The 14,653-nt window shown below is 40.0% G+C and overlaps 1 protein-coding gene across 2 annotated transcripts in view; it reads left to right on the top strand.

Moving 5' to 3' along the window:
• The first annotated feature begins 300 nt into the window (after positions 1-300).
• The window catches only part of LOC121951460 (receptor-type tyrosine-protein phosphatase S-like), a 97,560-nt gene continuing 83,207 nt past the window's right edge, over positions 301-14,653 (top strand). For both annotated transcript variants that reach the window (XM_042497789.1, XM_042497788.1), the window contains exon 1: positions 301-575. The gene's annotated coding sequence lies outside the window, so the exon portion shown is untranslated. The remainder of the gene's footprint in view (positions 576-14,653) is intronic.

Genomic DNA, 14,653 nt, shown 5'->3' with positions numbered 1-14,653 from the left:
CCTACCTCAGCAACCACTTCTTTTGCACCAGTCAGCGATCCAGCCAGTGCTGAAGGAGGTGTTGGGGGGGGGAGAAACGGGGGTAATGGGGATGATGGGGGGATACGGTTGCTATTGGAGATCTTGCCTGCATCACGTCATGTGTAGGGGGGGAGGGGGGAGAGCTCCGGTGTGTGTTTGTGAGAGAGAGAAAGAGAGAGAGAGAGAGATAGGAGAGGGAGGAGAGGAAGGGAAAGAGGAGGGCATTAAGGAAGAAGGCAGGGAGTATCAATGACATCAACCAGCAGTATCTGAGGCCGCTCGACCGGCAATGCTCTCCCGACAAAAGGGCTGACGATCAGCCGCTGCGTTCACGAGAGCTCGGTGGACAGCCAGGACGGTGCTGCGTGTGTGTTTGAGGGGGAAACACCGGCGATGTGTGCATGCATCCCCCACAAAGGCAGACCTTTTTGTGAGTGGAGCTCCGCTACCACTGGATTACATTTATCCTTGCTGTTTCCGAGGAAGCTTCCAGCTGCAAATCCACCCACATGAATCTACCAGACAGTAAAGAAGACGGAGCACTTCCTGTCAAGGTAACCCTTCATCCTGTGTTTCATGTTTGCAGCCGTGCACCCCACCCAGACGGGTTATTTCACTTCAATTTGGAAACTAATGAGTGCATCTCTCCGCCGGGGGTGAAATTTCACCGATTAGCCTCAGATCTCAAAAGGCCGGGAGTGTTGTTTGCGTTTTTCTCCTTCTTTCATCTCGGCATCACTTGAGAGTTTGGATGAAAATCAGACCGCGGGGTTTGTGCAGAGCAGGCTGGTTGGCAACAGCGCTGCGAGCGCTTCCCCCTTCACCCCCCCCCCCCCCCTCCTTATTGTTGGCTGGGCAGCATGAGGGACCGGGGCAGACTGGCAAAGCCTTTGTTCCTCATCCACTCTCATTTTAAAGTGGCTTTTTATGATGATCAATTTAAAGCACTCTGCAGGTGTAATGGGTCTCGTGTTAAGTCTGATTTTTTAAGTCTTAAAAAACACACAGACAATAAGATTATAGAAGAAAACCCTCTCGAAAGACAAATGGAGCACCTGCATGCTATAGATTTCACAAGACTCCTGGTAGTGATATCTCAAAGACAGCAAAGTCCAATTTTTATAAAGTCATACTTAACACTTCTGAGGGCTCTGTCACAGGCTTTTTAATAATAACGGGTGCACAATAATATCAGCACGTTATATTGCTTTAAAATGAAATATTGGAATTAATGTCGATATCACAATCCAATATTTTTCATTATTATCATTATTATTACTGATAAAGTGAACATGTACAGAACATCATCCATAAGATGCAATATTTTTCTTATTTTGCACAATGAAAGAATATTAAATACATTGAAAAGCAATATGTCTCAATTTGCTGGTTAGGCCATCACAATAAGATGTTAACTCCACTACACAAGAGACTTGATGCTCACTAAAATTAGGTGGGGGGAAAAAGAAGTGGATATATCGATATGGTTATCCATCAAATTAGTTTTTATATATTGGCACACTGAATATCGGCAAAAAATCCAATATCGTGCATCCCTATTAATAACCCATATTGGCTATTATTCTCATATTAGAGGTTTTTTTTTCAGGCACCAGGTGGCAAGGCGGGTGGACTTATTTAACAAGACTGTTTTTAAGACAATAGAGTGACTGCTGCATCTGCTGCTCTCAAGCATTACTTAAAACAAGCCCATCTGCACATATAGGCAGTGCTCTGTAGTCCACAGACCTTTCATATGTCTATAATTATACACAGCAGGATTTGCTGCTAAAGCAGCCACTCACGCGTACAGGCAGAGAGTAATTTAATGATACATCGATTCATCCTGACACATTTTCCGAGGGCTATTGCTTGTTTGGGATTTAATCATGTACACTCCAAATGCCTGTTTAGGTTTTTCTGTATTTCCGCTGCGTGGCCTGTGTAAACTGGAAAATCGCACTGTCGTGGTGAATCTGAGGGAGGTCTTCCTGCTCACACACAGATGGGGAATTTTCCCTGGGGGCACCTTGCGTTTGCTGGTTATTGTTCCAGACCATTTCCACATCCCTAATTATTTTTAATCAGTCATTTTTACACATGGATTCATCTCTTCGGGAGTTTAAATTTCTCCCTCTGTCTTTTCACCTCCACTCCCTGCCTAACAGACACCCCACCTTCACAAGAGGCCCGGAGATCTACGTGTTTGCACTATTTTGACAGGGAAAAGTCATTATGTGGAAGCAGAATAATTCAACTGGCAGATTTCTCTGTCTGTCGCTGTCTCTGGGAAGCAGATCAAATACGCTCCACCATGAGCCAAGAGATGCTCGGCCCCACAGGTATTCATCTGTTAGGAGCAGTAGCTTATGAAATCAGCGATGGCATGTACTCCCTTAAATAGCTTTTCACAGGGTTCAACCATAGGCCTCAACGGTTTCCTGCTCCTTCCAAGCAGATACCACTGTAAGATCCATCCAGACTTGAATATGCCGGATGACGTGCGCTCCCAGTGGAGCAGCTCTGGTTTCACGTCAAAGGCCTCATTGAAGTCTTATTCCCAGATTCTCGCAGCAGCATTACCCTTAACTGCTCCGCTCTCTACTTGCCTCCCTTGTGTTACATGTCGTGCCCATCCATGGGTTTTTGTCAAAAATCTCTGTGTACACTCTCCATTAGCTTTGTTGCACCAGTCAGCTGGAAAGAAGGAGACTTTGATGCTGGGAGCGTAGCCACCTGTATTACAAGCAGACAGAAACTTTGTTGTTGTCTAGGCATTGATATTAATTGACCTTTTCAGAGCCTTCCAAACAGGGAGCTTTTGTCTGCTCCGTTTCTCTCCTTGTTTATTCAGGGGCTGCAGAAGACAATGCACACAGCATGCAGAATGAACCCATTAGGACCGGGCAATATGGTAGAAATTGTTTTTAAAAGTATTAGAGGGAGTGCTTATTCTGATTTTGAAATATTCTTGATAACTTCATCAAAATTTGTCAAGTTGGGGATAATTTCTTTCGGTCCTTGTTAACGAATTTCAAAAAGGAATGCTCGTAGTAAAGAAAAAATAACATCGGTGCATTACATTTAAGGAAAAAACCAAAGGAAAACACAAAATATAGACCACAATGGTGTTGGCTAAAGCTTAACCTTATTATACCGATCTTTTTTACTTAGCATATTCTCATATGTAACTCATTTACTACTGGAGTTCATACACAGCCCATTTAACACGGACTTACAATTATAAAAATGATATGATGTTGAGTTTTAAAGCTTTGCATTCCAAATAGCATTACTGAAATAAACCCTTTTTTCCTAAATAAAAAGGCAAAAAATGCATATAAGTTAGAAAAACAACTAACACAATGTTAATAAATTGTCACAGAATAAGAATATATGAATAACTCAATTTTGACAAAAATGTCAGATAGAACCTATAATTCTAAGGTTATGTAGTCCAAAATAAGAAAAGGGCCCTACTTTGGATAAGAAACACCCACCTCAACAAAAAAAAAAAAAACAAACAAATAAAGACCACTCGAACTTTAGGAAGAGAAATAAAATGATAAATGTTAATTAATTTAATCTTTATTTTAACTAGAGAGATATATTATCCCTGAAAGGGCATCTGCATCATTGTTTATGGACCTTCTGTAGAATCATATTATGATATATGATTCTTATGTTTAACAAAGTCCTGTTGGCCAAAATAATGATTCTGAGCATATTTTATTTACAAATGTTAAAAGGGGGGTTTTGCAGTTTTGTCTTTACAATACTTTGCACTTAGCACTTTGATTTATTCATCAAAGTACTTGCATTGGCCAGTGATATCATGATGTATACTAACATTAAATAAAATACTCCTATAACATTGATTTCCACCATAACAACCAGCCCTAACAGGCCTATCTGTGATTGACGTCGGAGCACACAGTCCGTCAACAACAATCACATATATCACAATATTGTACCACAATTAAAGGTGGAGTCAGATGCAACACCCAAACAGATCAAACCCTCCCTTCATGTGCCAGATCTACCGTCCCTCTCGCTCTCACTGCCTTTCTCCTTATACATCACCGCCTTTCTCATTCCCTGTGCTCGAGCACAAACGCCCTCTGTTGCTTTATGTCGTATGGCCTGGTCCAAGCTACTTTGTTTGTTTTCCATTCACAGTGCCAGGGCTGTGTACGAACACTGTATTTTTTTTTCAGCACGCACACAAAACAAACAGTTAGTTTACTTAGAAGAGATATTCGCTGATATTGACAAAAGTGTATTAGTGTAAGAGTCGCTGACTGCACCTTTAATTAGTACATTTAACGATACTCATAACTATCTACAACAAATATCAGTTTGTGCATCGTAAAATATCTATTAAATATTTGCAGATACATTGCACATATAATGCATATATATTACATATAATGCACATATTTGCATTATTTCCATTCACTATTTACCACAATTGAATTGCAATTTGTTCAACATATTGTTGACAAAAGAATTTTGTAAATATGATCATATAGTGAACAATTTCACTGATAATCAGTAAATGATGGTTCAGATCAACAATAACAGACCTCTTTCAAAGATAGTGGAATAACAAAAAATAACTGTAAAAGTTATGTGCAAAATTATTTAGGAAATATTATCATCTAGACCGAGCAGCACCCATGCAGGCCGGGAAGAACAAACAGTCTAAAGGGATGGCAGGATGGCAAAACATAACATGCACGATAAAGAACAGAGTAAAGCCTATTAAATAAATTATTTAGTGCTCGTTATTTTATGATAATTTTCTAGTAATTGTCCAGATCATCCATGTTTTTGCCTCGTTTAAAAGAAGCATTGTGAGGACAGCAAAAAGTTTAAATACTTTAACTTTGAATTTAAATATAATACTTATATATAAACATATATACTATAATACATACATACATACTGTACATATATATATATAAAACTAATATAATAGTGGAGTTTAACCCTGTTTTGCAAAAGCAAGCAGGCCCATAATTATCCTTTTTTTTTTTTAAAAAAAAAAAAAACAAAACAGGAGGTCATTTGCAATTATGTGTGCGTGTGTGTCCATCGTGTATGTGTGTGCGTGTGTGCATATGAGTGAAGGCAAAGAGATGGGTTGTGACTTGACTGATGCCCTTCTCCAGATGAATCAGAGATTCTGATGTGTCAGCAGGGATGAATAATGCACACACCCCCCACTACCTCTCTGCTCTTCCTCTTCTCTTCTCCACCTCTTGTCTTCAGTCGTTCGCCTCTCTTTTCATCACAACTGCCACATCTGAAGACATCTTCACCTTCCCCTCCCCCCTCTCCTCCTTTATGCAAAAGAGGGCATCATTTCCCAGTTGCTGCCGCCACTGCCTCGCTGTCCTCCGGTCAACCCTCGTCTCTGCTTCACCAGCGAACTCCTCCTCCTGATTAAGACTTCACTGTTGTCTTCTTCAGCCCAAGTTCTGCAGAGTTTCCTCTGCGGAAAGTTTCTGCACGTCGCATGACAAGAAACATGTTCTGCCTTTCATCCAGCTGACATTTGCACTGAAAATGGCTAAATGTGTTGGTGTACACAGCTCATTATCCAATCATGAGGAGTGGGAAGTGCAGCCATTGACTCGGTTTGACAGTTACATCCCTGACTGACAGGAGTCATTAGGAGGGAAGGGCTGACTGACAAGATGGCTGACAAAGCGGAAGACAAACTGCCTAATCAGAACTTCGAGAACGAGCGGGCAGCGTCTACTTTTGAAGTGTACAGTCAGCCGCCAATAAATGTTCAAACACCAGAATATTCTATGCACCTTGCCTGGAGCGCTTGACAAGTCCTCAAGAGCATTTTCAACTCTTGGAGTGAAAAACTCATCCTCGCTGCAATACATGGAGGGCTGGATGAATTCACTTGGGCTGGATGCGTGCCAGACGAATTTGAGATCTTGCAAGATACAAAATACGAATTTTATCTGGATTTCCCTCATTTGGTGGGATGAAGCCGTATGAATGCTAATGTGCGCAGCAGAAATTGTATCTGTGTCGGTCATGTAATGCGTTTTCTTGTTATCTTATCAGTCCACGGCAGTTAGAGTATATCTCTGTGTGATAGGTTGTGTGGGAAAAGACAGCAGATGATTAGCTGACTTCACAGCTCTCTGTGTCAATCTGTCTTACTTTTTAACTACGCTGGTGGCGTGGCTCTAGGGACAGCGGCTATGGTAAGTGGGTTGGTCTATTGGAAGGATCGCCATAAATATTCTTACAGACATTCATGTAGCTCTCAGGATAAATTGCAATCAGTCTGATGACTTCTTAACTTTAACCTATCACCATCAGCAGGCAATTGTTCATTTTTAACAGGGGTATACCTCCACATTTCATGTGACAAACGAATTGATTGAAGAAAAAACACACTAGATACAACACTTTTCAGGTGACCCGGTGTGGTTAGTACTTGAAGGTGTTTGTCTGCGTTGTTAACTTGTCTGATGAAGAGCATATAACTCGAAACGTCACCTCTTTGTATTAAATATTCACAGGAGCATTATCTAGTGTGCAGACTTTTTTTTCTCTTGGTTTGTATTTTCTCTTGTCTAATGTAGTATTTTTGTCATCTGGATGTGCATGTTTTTGAGACTTTTTTGATTGATTCATTTAAAATATTTCATTTTTTGTCCCTTTAGTTCAGATTTGACATGGACACGATAATCACTTTACGGTTTTGACATCGGTACGTTAACATTTAGCTCAAAGCGCTGCTCTGCCTAAGTACAGCCTCACAGAGCTGTAGACTGACGATAGACCTTTAAGGCCTTTACACACTGGGGCGTGACAAATAAACGTGACAATGCGCCATACTCACTGCGAATATTTTGAGTCAAAACTATTCGTACTGGTAGTTACACAAACTTGTTCGATAAAAGGTTTGAATAGTTTTGCGGCAGCTCATTCTTCAGAGAAAAAAAATGGTATCAACACCATGTGACAATGACCTTGCCCTCCTCCTCCTCCTCCTCCTCCTCCTCAGATAAAATAGGAGGAGATTTTATGTACGTTCCGTTTCACAAGGTAGAGAAAGGGTAGGAGAGTCCCACTGCCTCACACAGGAGCTGAAGCTCGATCACAGCTGGTTCCATTTTAGGATATCATATTCGAATTTGTAATAATAATTTTATCAAGGTTTGTCATATAGCACAGCGTGCTTAAAAACACAATGGTCAACAGGTCAGCCATTGTCATGACGTTGTGACTCGACGCCCGTTTTGATTGGTTATTTGTGGTACGCAGGGGCGGACTATGAGTCAATTGGCCCTTGGGCACAGATATGCAAAAGCCCCCCCACCACCACCACCTCTCCTACATAGAAGCAAGATACACAGACTTATAGATGTTTTGCCTCTTTTATTGTACACAATACAAATTGTAGACATTATGCCTATTTTTTGCGGTTTTGTGTCTCTTTGTTTCCATTTTTTGTCTCTTTGAGGTAACTTTTTTTGCTCGTTTGTGTCTGTTTTTGGTTGTTTTGCCTCTTTTTGTATGTATTTTATATCTCTGTGTCTCTTTTGAATCTCTTCCTGGCCGGTACGTGTTAATTTGAGTGACATTTTTCAGGTGAGGGCCAGAGGGCCCCCATTACAGTTTGAGCCCCTGGGCTTGTGCCCTGTAATCCCGCTCAGTAATCTTTCCATGGCAGTACAAAAGCTCTGAAAAAATCGACCTTGCTTCAAAAATTATGTTGCTTTTTCGCAAATTAAACACATGAAAAAAAAAGCCCCAGGTATATAAAAGCCTTTAGCCTTGTTTGAAAACATCTTTATCTGAGTAATTCTACATTACAGCAGAGTTAACATTTTTAAATTTCCTATCAAATAGACCTGGTGACTGTGCCACCTATCCAAAGTGTGTCCCGTTGTATTCAGCTCAATTGCTCCAAGAAAAGAAACGGTTTTGGTACGCTTCCATATGCCAGTTAGTGAAAGAGCATCTTTATTGCATCAGTGAAACAGCTCTGTTTTACTAAAAGATCTTTACCATGCAGGATAGAAAAGGGACAGCATCCAGCAAAGTTACCGCTCCCTTCTTCATCACAGCCCACAGAAAACTTAAAAGCTACACGATTCAACTCTTTCATTCTGCAGTTTGTGGTGCGTGTGTGTGCGTGTGTGTGTGTGCGCAGGTGGTGTTAGTGGCGATCGGTTGACATGTCTCTTGAATGCAGCCTCACATTTGTTTGTGGCATTTCATGATTACTATGTCTGCGCAGCACTGAAGGATGTCAGGTCGTATGAAGTATTTGTTTGACGGAGGTGAGAGTAATGGCTAGTCGTTGTTGGAAAGCATCCGTGCGCAAGTCTGTTACCATTGACAAGCATTTCATCTCTTCACTTACCGAGACACGCTCTCCGTCTGATTTCAGCAATGAGACGGAGGACGAATGCATTTTTCTACCCCATTACTCCGGTTTTCAATTCTATTCACAACTTTATCGTCCCTCAAGGAGAAATTCATTTGGCGTCACAAATCTCATCTCCATCAGGAAGCCATGCAATGGCTGGTTAGTGACAGAACTGCTAAGGCCGGCCGCCTGTGTAGGACCTAAATAGGATTTGTTCACCAGCACACACAGCCTCAGAAATCAGTTTCTATTCAGCAGTGAATTCTTTAAGATAATGATCATGCCAGGTTTTTTTTGGCCACATATTCTTGCTATGTATTGATCTATTCTAACACTGTATATTAAAAAGTAAGGAGTGTGAAATGTATGGTAATGTTCTATAAATGATCTCGGTTGTTGTTGCAGAGCAGTCTTGCAGTTGTGAGATAATGAGCTCTCAGCGGACGACATACAGTATCATGTGACCAAGCCAGACAGGTGATACCATGGCAGCATAAATACACAAGAGAGAATTTGATCATGGGCAAACACAACAGGGTGTCTCCAGAAAATTAATAAGCACATCCCAAAGGGGTTGAGGATGGTTTACATGAGCAAAGAATGAATAAAGGCTTGCTTCAAGATTGCAGCACACGAGCTGGTAACAGCAAACGAGCTTTGCAGATCAGTCAGAGCTGTGCAATGCTGTGCCTGGTGTGTGTTGTTACATCTTGTTGTGCACTCGCGAAGGATGATATTTATTCTATAAATCAATAAAAGGATGAATCCATTTGAAGTCCATTTACGGAGCTTATGCCATCCCCATTGCATGATTCTATGTGAATGATCAATCAGTGTGAGGTTATTAAAACAGAGCACTGCGCTCCTCAAGGCTACTGTTATCACTCTCAAGACGAGCTTATCAACAAGCCCCAAAATCTGCTTTACATCGCCCGACTTTGTCTCCTGACTGATGTGTGGGTTTTGCTAAACAGCCGAAACAGGGAGGGGGGAAAAAATGGCTTGCATGTCTCATTAATGAAGCGCAATTGAAATACGATGAGGGCCCGGGATGATGACAATGACGTCCAGGAAGATGAAGGTGTTCTCTGTTGTCACGGAGCCTTAGTCCTGCTCCAGAAGAAGCTCACTAATTGGCTGTGGTGCGCCTTGGCTGGCAAGACACACCACTTTTTGTGTGTGTGTGTGTGTGTGTGTGTGTGTGTGTGCGTGTGCGTGTGTGTGCGTGCGCAATGCTCCATGGAATTTTAATCATTAATTTTATAGAGAAATGATGGCGAACCTTTGGGGGCTGACTGCCACATGTGATAGATGGATAGATAGATAAATAGATAGATGGATAGATGAATAGATAGATAGATAGTATGGAATACTGGTTTTTGTGTTGTTTTTTGCACCGTATGCCAGATGTCTTTTGCTTTTGTCATTCTCTCATAGGACTCATTTTTACCCCCCTTATGTTTGAAAATAGATACATTCAGGGTTGGAAATGAACTTTTTTTTGTCCACCTGCCACTGTGACTGGTGAATTCAAAAATCTACTTGTGTAACAAATCAATCAGTCACGTGCATATTTCACCCATATTTGTCTGATGGCTGGTACTAATTTCCAACCTTGGATACATCCGTTTCAAACATTGTAAAGTCACTGTCCTCATACTTTTAGTCGTCTTTATGTTGGCAAAGATACAGTCAATAGATGGCACCGGGGGCAGAGTTGAAAGTTTCAGACGGTATCAAACGAAGCGACAGTAAGGGTCGTATTAATGTAACTTTTAACGTAGGGAGTTGTAGATTACAGTGGTCTGTGAGGCCTTTGAATTCGTTGCTACACGTGGACAGATCACTTCATTACTGATTCCTTCTGTTCCGCCGTTTTTTAAACGTCTTCGTGGTTTCCTACAAATGTATCTTGCTTGAACTCTCTCTGGTTGTACCACTCAATTTCATCCATATCTATAAGCTTTCAAGAAATTTGCACAAATACAGACAAAATACAGGTATATGAGTACGGACAAAAGGCTGCATAGTATACATAAACTCCCTTATGATTTGGTGGGGTTTTTTTATAATCCAAAAAAATAAGGGCGGCGGGGGTGGCAGGGGAGTAAGTCCCCCTGACAATTAAAAAAGGGGGATTCTATAGGTGTATTTTAGCAGGTTTAGTGTGTTAAAAAAAACTCACATACATATGCCAATTTTGGTAGAAAAATGTATGGATCCAAGACAGGTCCACCACTGGATGAATGGATGAATGAATAGATAGATAAAACCGTGAGAGAAATATATTTATAATTTAGTAACTAGTCTTTTCACACCTTTTCTGATCCTCTCATTATCTCCACATATGGTGCCATAAGCAATGCAAACATTAACAAAACTTAAGCAGCGATGATTTATACATTAATCTCCTCTTGTATGTCAGAGCTGTTTAACAATTAGGGATGTACATGCAAGTGCATAACTATGTGGACATCAGTATGTATATACAGTTCTCTCTCCCGCTAGGATAAGAGTCTGTGCCAGCCTTAGATATGCTAATTGGACAGTGAGTTGACAAGGACTCAACCATCAGCCTGCGTAATGAGCCGCTGCACAGAAGATCGGCTGCCTCTGAAGAGCGAGCAACAGGGAGAGAGAGGTTGCTGAGAGAAATTACGAAATGTGTTTTGGGGTCTTTTTTCCGAGCTCTGTGTCGTTGTTTCAGTCGAGCGAGCGTTGCGTAGGTGTCTGCATGTGGACACGTCGCTGTAGTCAGGTGAAAACCTTCAGCCGTCAGGTGAAACCGTATCTGCAAAATGTCAATTTGTTTTGCATGAAGAAAAAACCCATCCAGCTGGATGACATTGCATTTTTGGCATTACCCTAAGGGGTTCGAAAGAGGTTTATGAGCCTAAGGGGTTGAAAAATTGACTCAGCTCATGGAGGAGCAAGTAATCCTTCAAGTTATTTCAAAGCGTGAAAATTGTCAAAATCGAAGCTGTGAGGTTTTCACCCAACAGTGTGATGCATAGCTCCCCCTTTCAACCAAATTTGGGACATGTTAAAGCATATAGATGCATTCACAGTGACTCTTACATACCCCCGCTTGCTTACTTTTTTTTTTTATAAAACAAACATTTAAAGAAATGTCTTTAAAGATTTTAAAGTATTTATAGCTAACATATAATATGCTTTCCCTACCAGTCTTGTTTACATTTAGACTAGATGACATTTTGTTAAGCACCTCTGAAAGAAGGACATGATTTTTTATTTTTATTTTTATTTTCAATATTTGGGTGAAAACATAAAACGAGGGGTTTTGTGGCCCTCCACCACAATTTAAAAAAAAAAAAGTTAAACACTTTATTGCCTGCATTCTGGTGATTTTTTATGCAACAAGTTGTACATTTTCTGCATCAATTTATGGTGTAAATGTCTTTAACACTGTCAAAATAAAAGTCATCTGCTACTTTCATATTTAAATTGGGGAAATGCACATAAATATTGAGGGGCACGTGTCCCTTGCATCCCCCCTGAAATTCTATACCTAAGCATTAGAGAACAGGTGGCACCACATTAGAGACTAATTAAAGGTCCATTAGCTGCTTAAATAATGGTTAAAATAATGTACTGTAAATAAATCCAATTTAAACCAGCATTATATTATATAATATTCTAATAATATTATGGTTATTTTTAACATATGATATCACGATATCTAATACAAGGGAAATTTAGACTAAAGCTGACACTTCTCCCTGGCAGCACTAACTGTGACTTTCACTTAGCCTATAAACAATTTTACTACGTTCGCTCTGTTCTGATCCCCTCCGATAATCTGCCCTATATGTATTTTTATACCATTTGGTAATACATTTCCTGCTAAGCGGGAGCCAGTCCATCTGTTGCTGGGCTCATCCAAGGCCAATGCATCCATTACTGGATGCCTCTTTCTCGCTGTGTCGACTTGTTTGACCTTGGAGCCCCTTTAAGATGCGTGGGTGTAAGTTTGCCACACTATTGTTTGGCCGCAGCAGCTTTTCTACAGCCTAGACATGCAGAGATTGAGGTCAAAGGGAAACTTAGTTTGGTTATTTTTGCACATTACCACAGAGGGAGACAGCATCAGTCACGCTTCTCTCTCCACCCCTCCCTTTGTTCCCCGATCACGAATCCGTGTGTTGGCTATGAAATTGTGATGAACAAAGACGAAGCACATTTGTGGAGTTTTTCTGGGTAACAGTAATCTATCAGCTGAAATGGTCAGAGATGATGTTCATGCTGGTGTGTAATTGATGTGCTGATGTTGTGCAGTGTGAAAAGCTGATCGCTTCTTCACGTCTTGCTGGGGTTACACACAAGGGTCCGACAGAGAGGATGCTGCTGCACATGTGGCTAAAATTAAGAAAATCAAAGTTTTGAGCAAAGAAAACTGAGCTCTTCTAAATCAGCAAGTTTCTCGTTCTATTGTCTTTAAATGTTTCGTGCACATGTCCTCTTCCCGGTTAGCTGCAGGTGATCAGTTAATTAAATTGTGGCCTCAAGCAAAACTCATGCTCCCTGCCAGCATAAGCCACAGAGAGGACGTGGGCGGATACGATTTTTTCAATTCTGTTTTCTCATGGTCCCAAGAAAGCTATTTTTATGATTCGGATATCATTATTTCATGATAATAAGAAAATCATGCTGGTTTTCTGAAGATCACATAATAAAGCATGAAAGGAAACTTCCCACTGGAGATGCAGGGGACGTAAAAGAGATATTTGAAAAAACTCATTCAAAGAACGACACACAACAACACCTGAATGCCGACATACATTCTCATCAAAAAGAGTGACAGGTAATGTGCAAACATAGACCTTTACAAAGTGGAAAATGAAAATCTTCAACGCCAACAAACTATCAACACAAATAGACCTGATATGAGTTCTCAGTAGTGGATCTTCCCATAGGCGTGGCAGCCACCTAGGGGGGCCCCTAGAGATGGGTTTTCCAAAATATATATGTATTGATAGTTATGGTGTATTGGAGTGTATGTGGAGAGCATTAAAGTAGAGTAAGAGTAACATAAAGCAAAAGGGGTGCAGTACAAATAGAAGGAAAAAGAAGAAGATGGAATTTAGAGGCACCATATTTTTTATTGTCTATTGATTACTGTTTTTGTTAGCTACATTGTCCATTTGTGTCAATTTCTAAGTATCCTCCTGGGGTTTTGTGTCAGAGAAGCTCGCCCAGGTTGCCGACTGTGCGAGGTCTGGCGCTGTCTGTACTCACTTACTATCTCTTACTGTAACCTTTAAACCACAAACTGAAAAAAAATGAATAAATACTAATAAATAAATGTCATCAATCAAATTTTAATTCTTTAATTCCAATTTAAATTTAATTCTTCCTCTACTATTCCACACATGGAAATATATTTTTGACATATTTTATAATATGTTCTTCATATTTTTCAAATAATTAAAAAAAACATTTATTTCAGGTCGAAATATTTAAATTTTTAAATCATTAATTCAACCTTTACTTGCTAAATCTCATTGGTAGCATTAAAAAACAATGCAAAATCCTAAACGACAATGAAAAATTATAAACAGATAAAACAGCACTTAAAACTAAAATAATAATACTGGTATAAGAGTCGGCAAAAGACAAACACACTTAAAAATTAAGTCATTTATGATTTCACAAGAAAATTACACCTTATGAACACTTCCTTAATTATTATTTTTATTATATATAAGATATTATTTTGACGTTGGTTAATGATTTAGCGTGTAATTAGTAATTTCATTCATAATTTAGTTTAGTAATTGCAAATCTCAATGTACCACAGTGCAGAGCAATGTCTGCCACTGTGACCAACAGTCAACCCCCTAAATTATTACATTTAAAGGAAAATAAATTGGGGGGAAAAATCAAGTTTGTTAATTAGTCAGATGAAATAATTACTGATAATGAGGATGAATAGTGGAATGAATAAATGAATAGCCAAAATGAATGAGCATCATACTCCTTGATCATGAAACTAAATCATGAAAACAAATAATGACATAAATGGGCTTCCCTTCCGTTCCTACAGGTTTGTTGCGAGATGCTGTTTCCATGACTCATATTTGCTCTCGGCAGCGTGATTTGAAACTCCAGCGGCAACCTTGTTTACAGCTTCAGACCAGTGAAGAAAAGTGTTGCCTCCGCTTGGGAATGTTACTGCTATTTGTCAATAGCTCCCTTGAT

This window comes from Plectropomus leopardus, chromosome 12 (genome assembly GCF_008729295.1).
Source record: "Plectropomus leopardus isolate mb chromosome 12, YSFRI_Pleo_2.0, whole genome shotgun sequence".
Taxonomy (NCBI): Eukaryota; Metazoa; Chordata; class Actinopteri; order Perciformes; family Serranidae; genus Plectropomus; species Plectropomus leopardus.
This window is presented reverse-complemented; position numbering and strand designations above follow the sequence as displayed.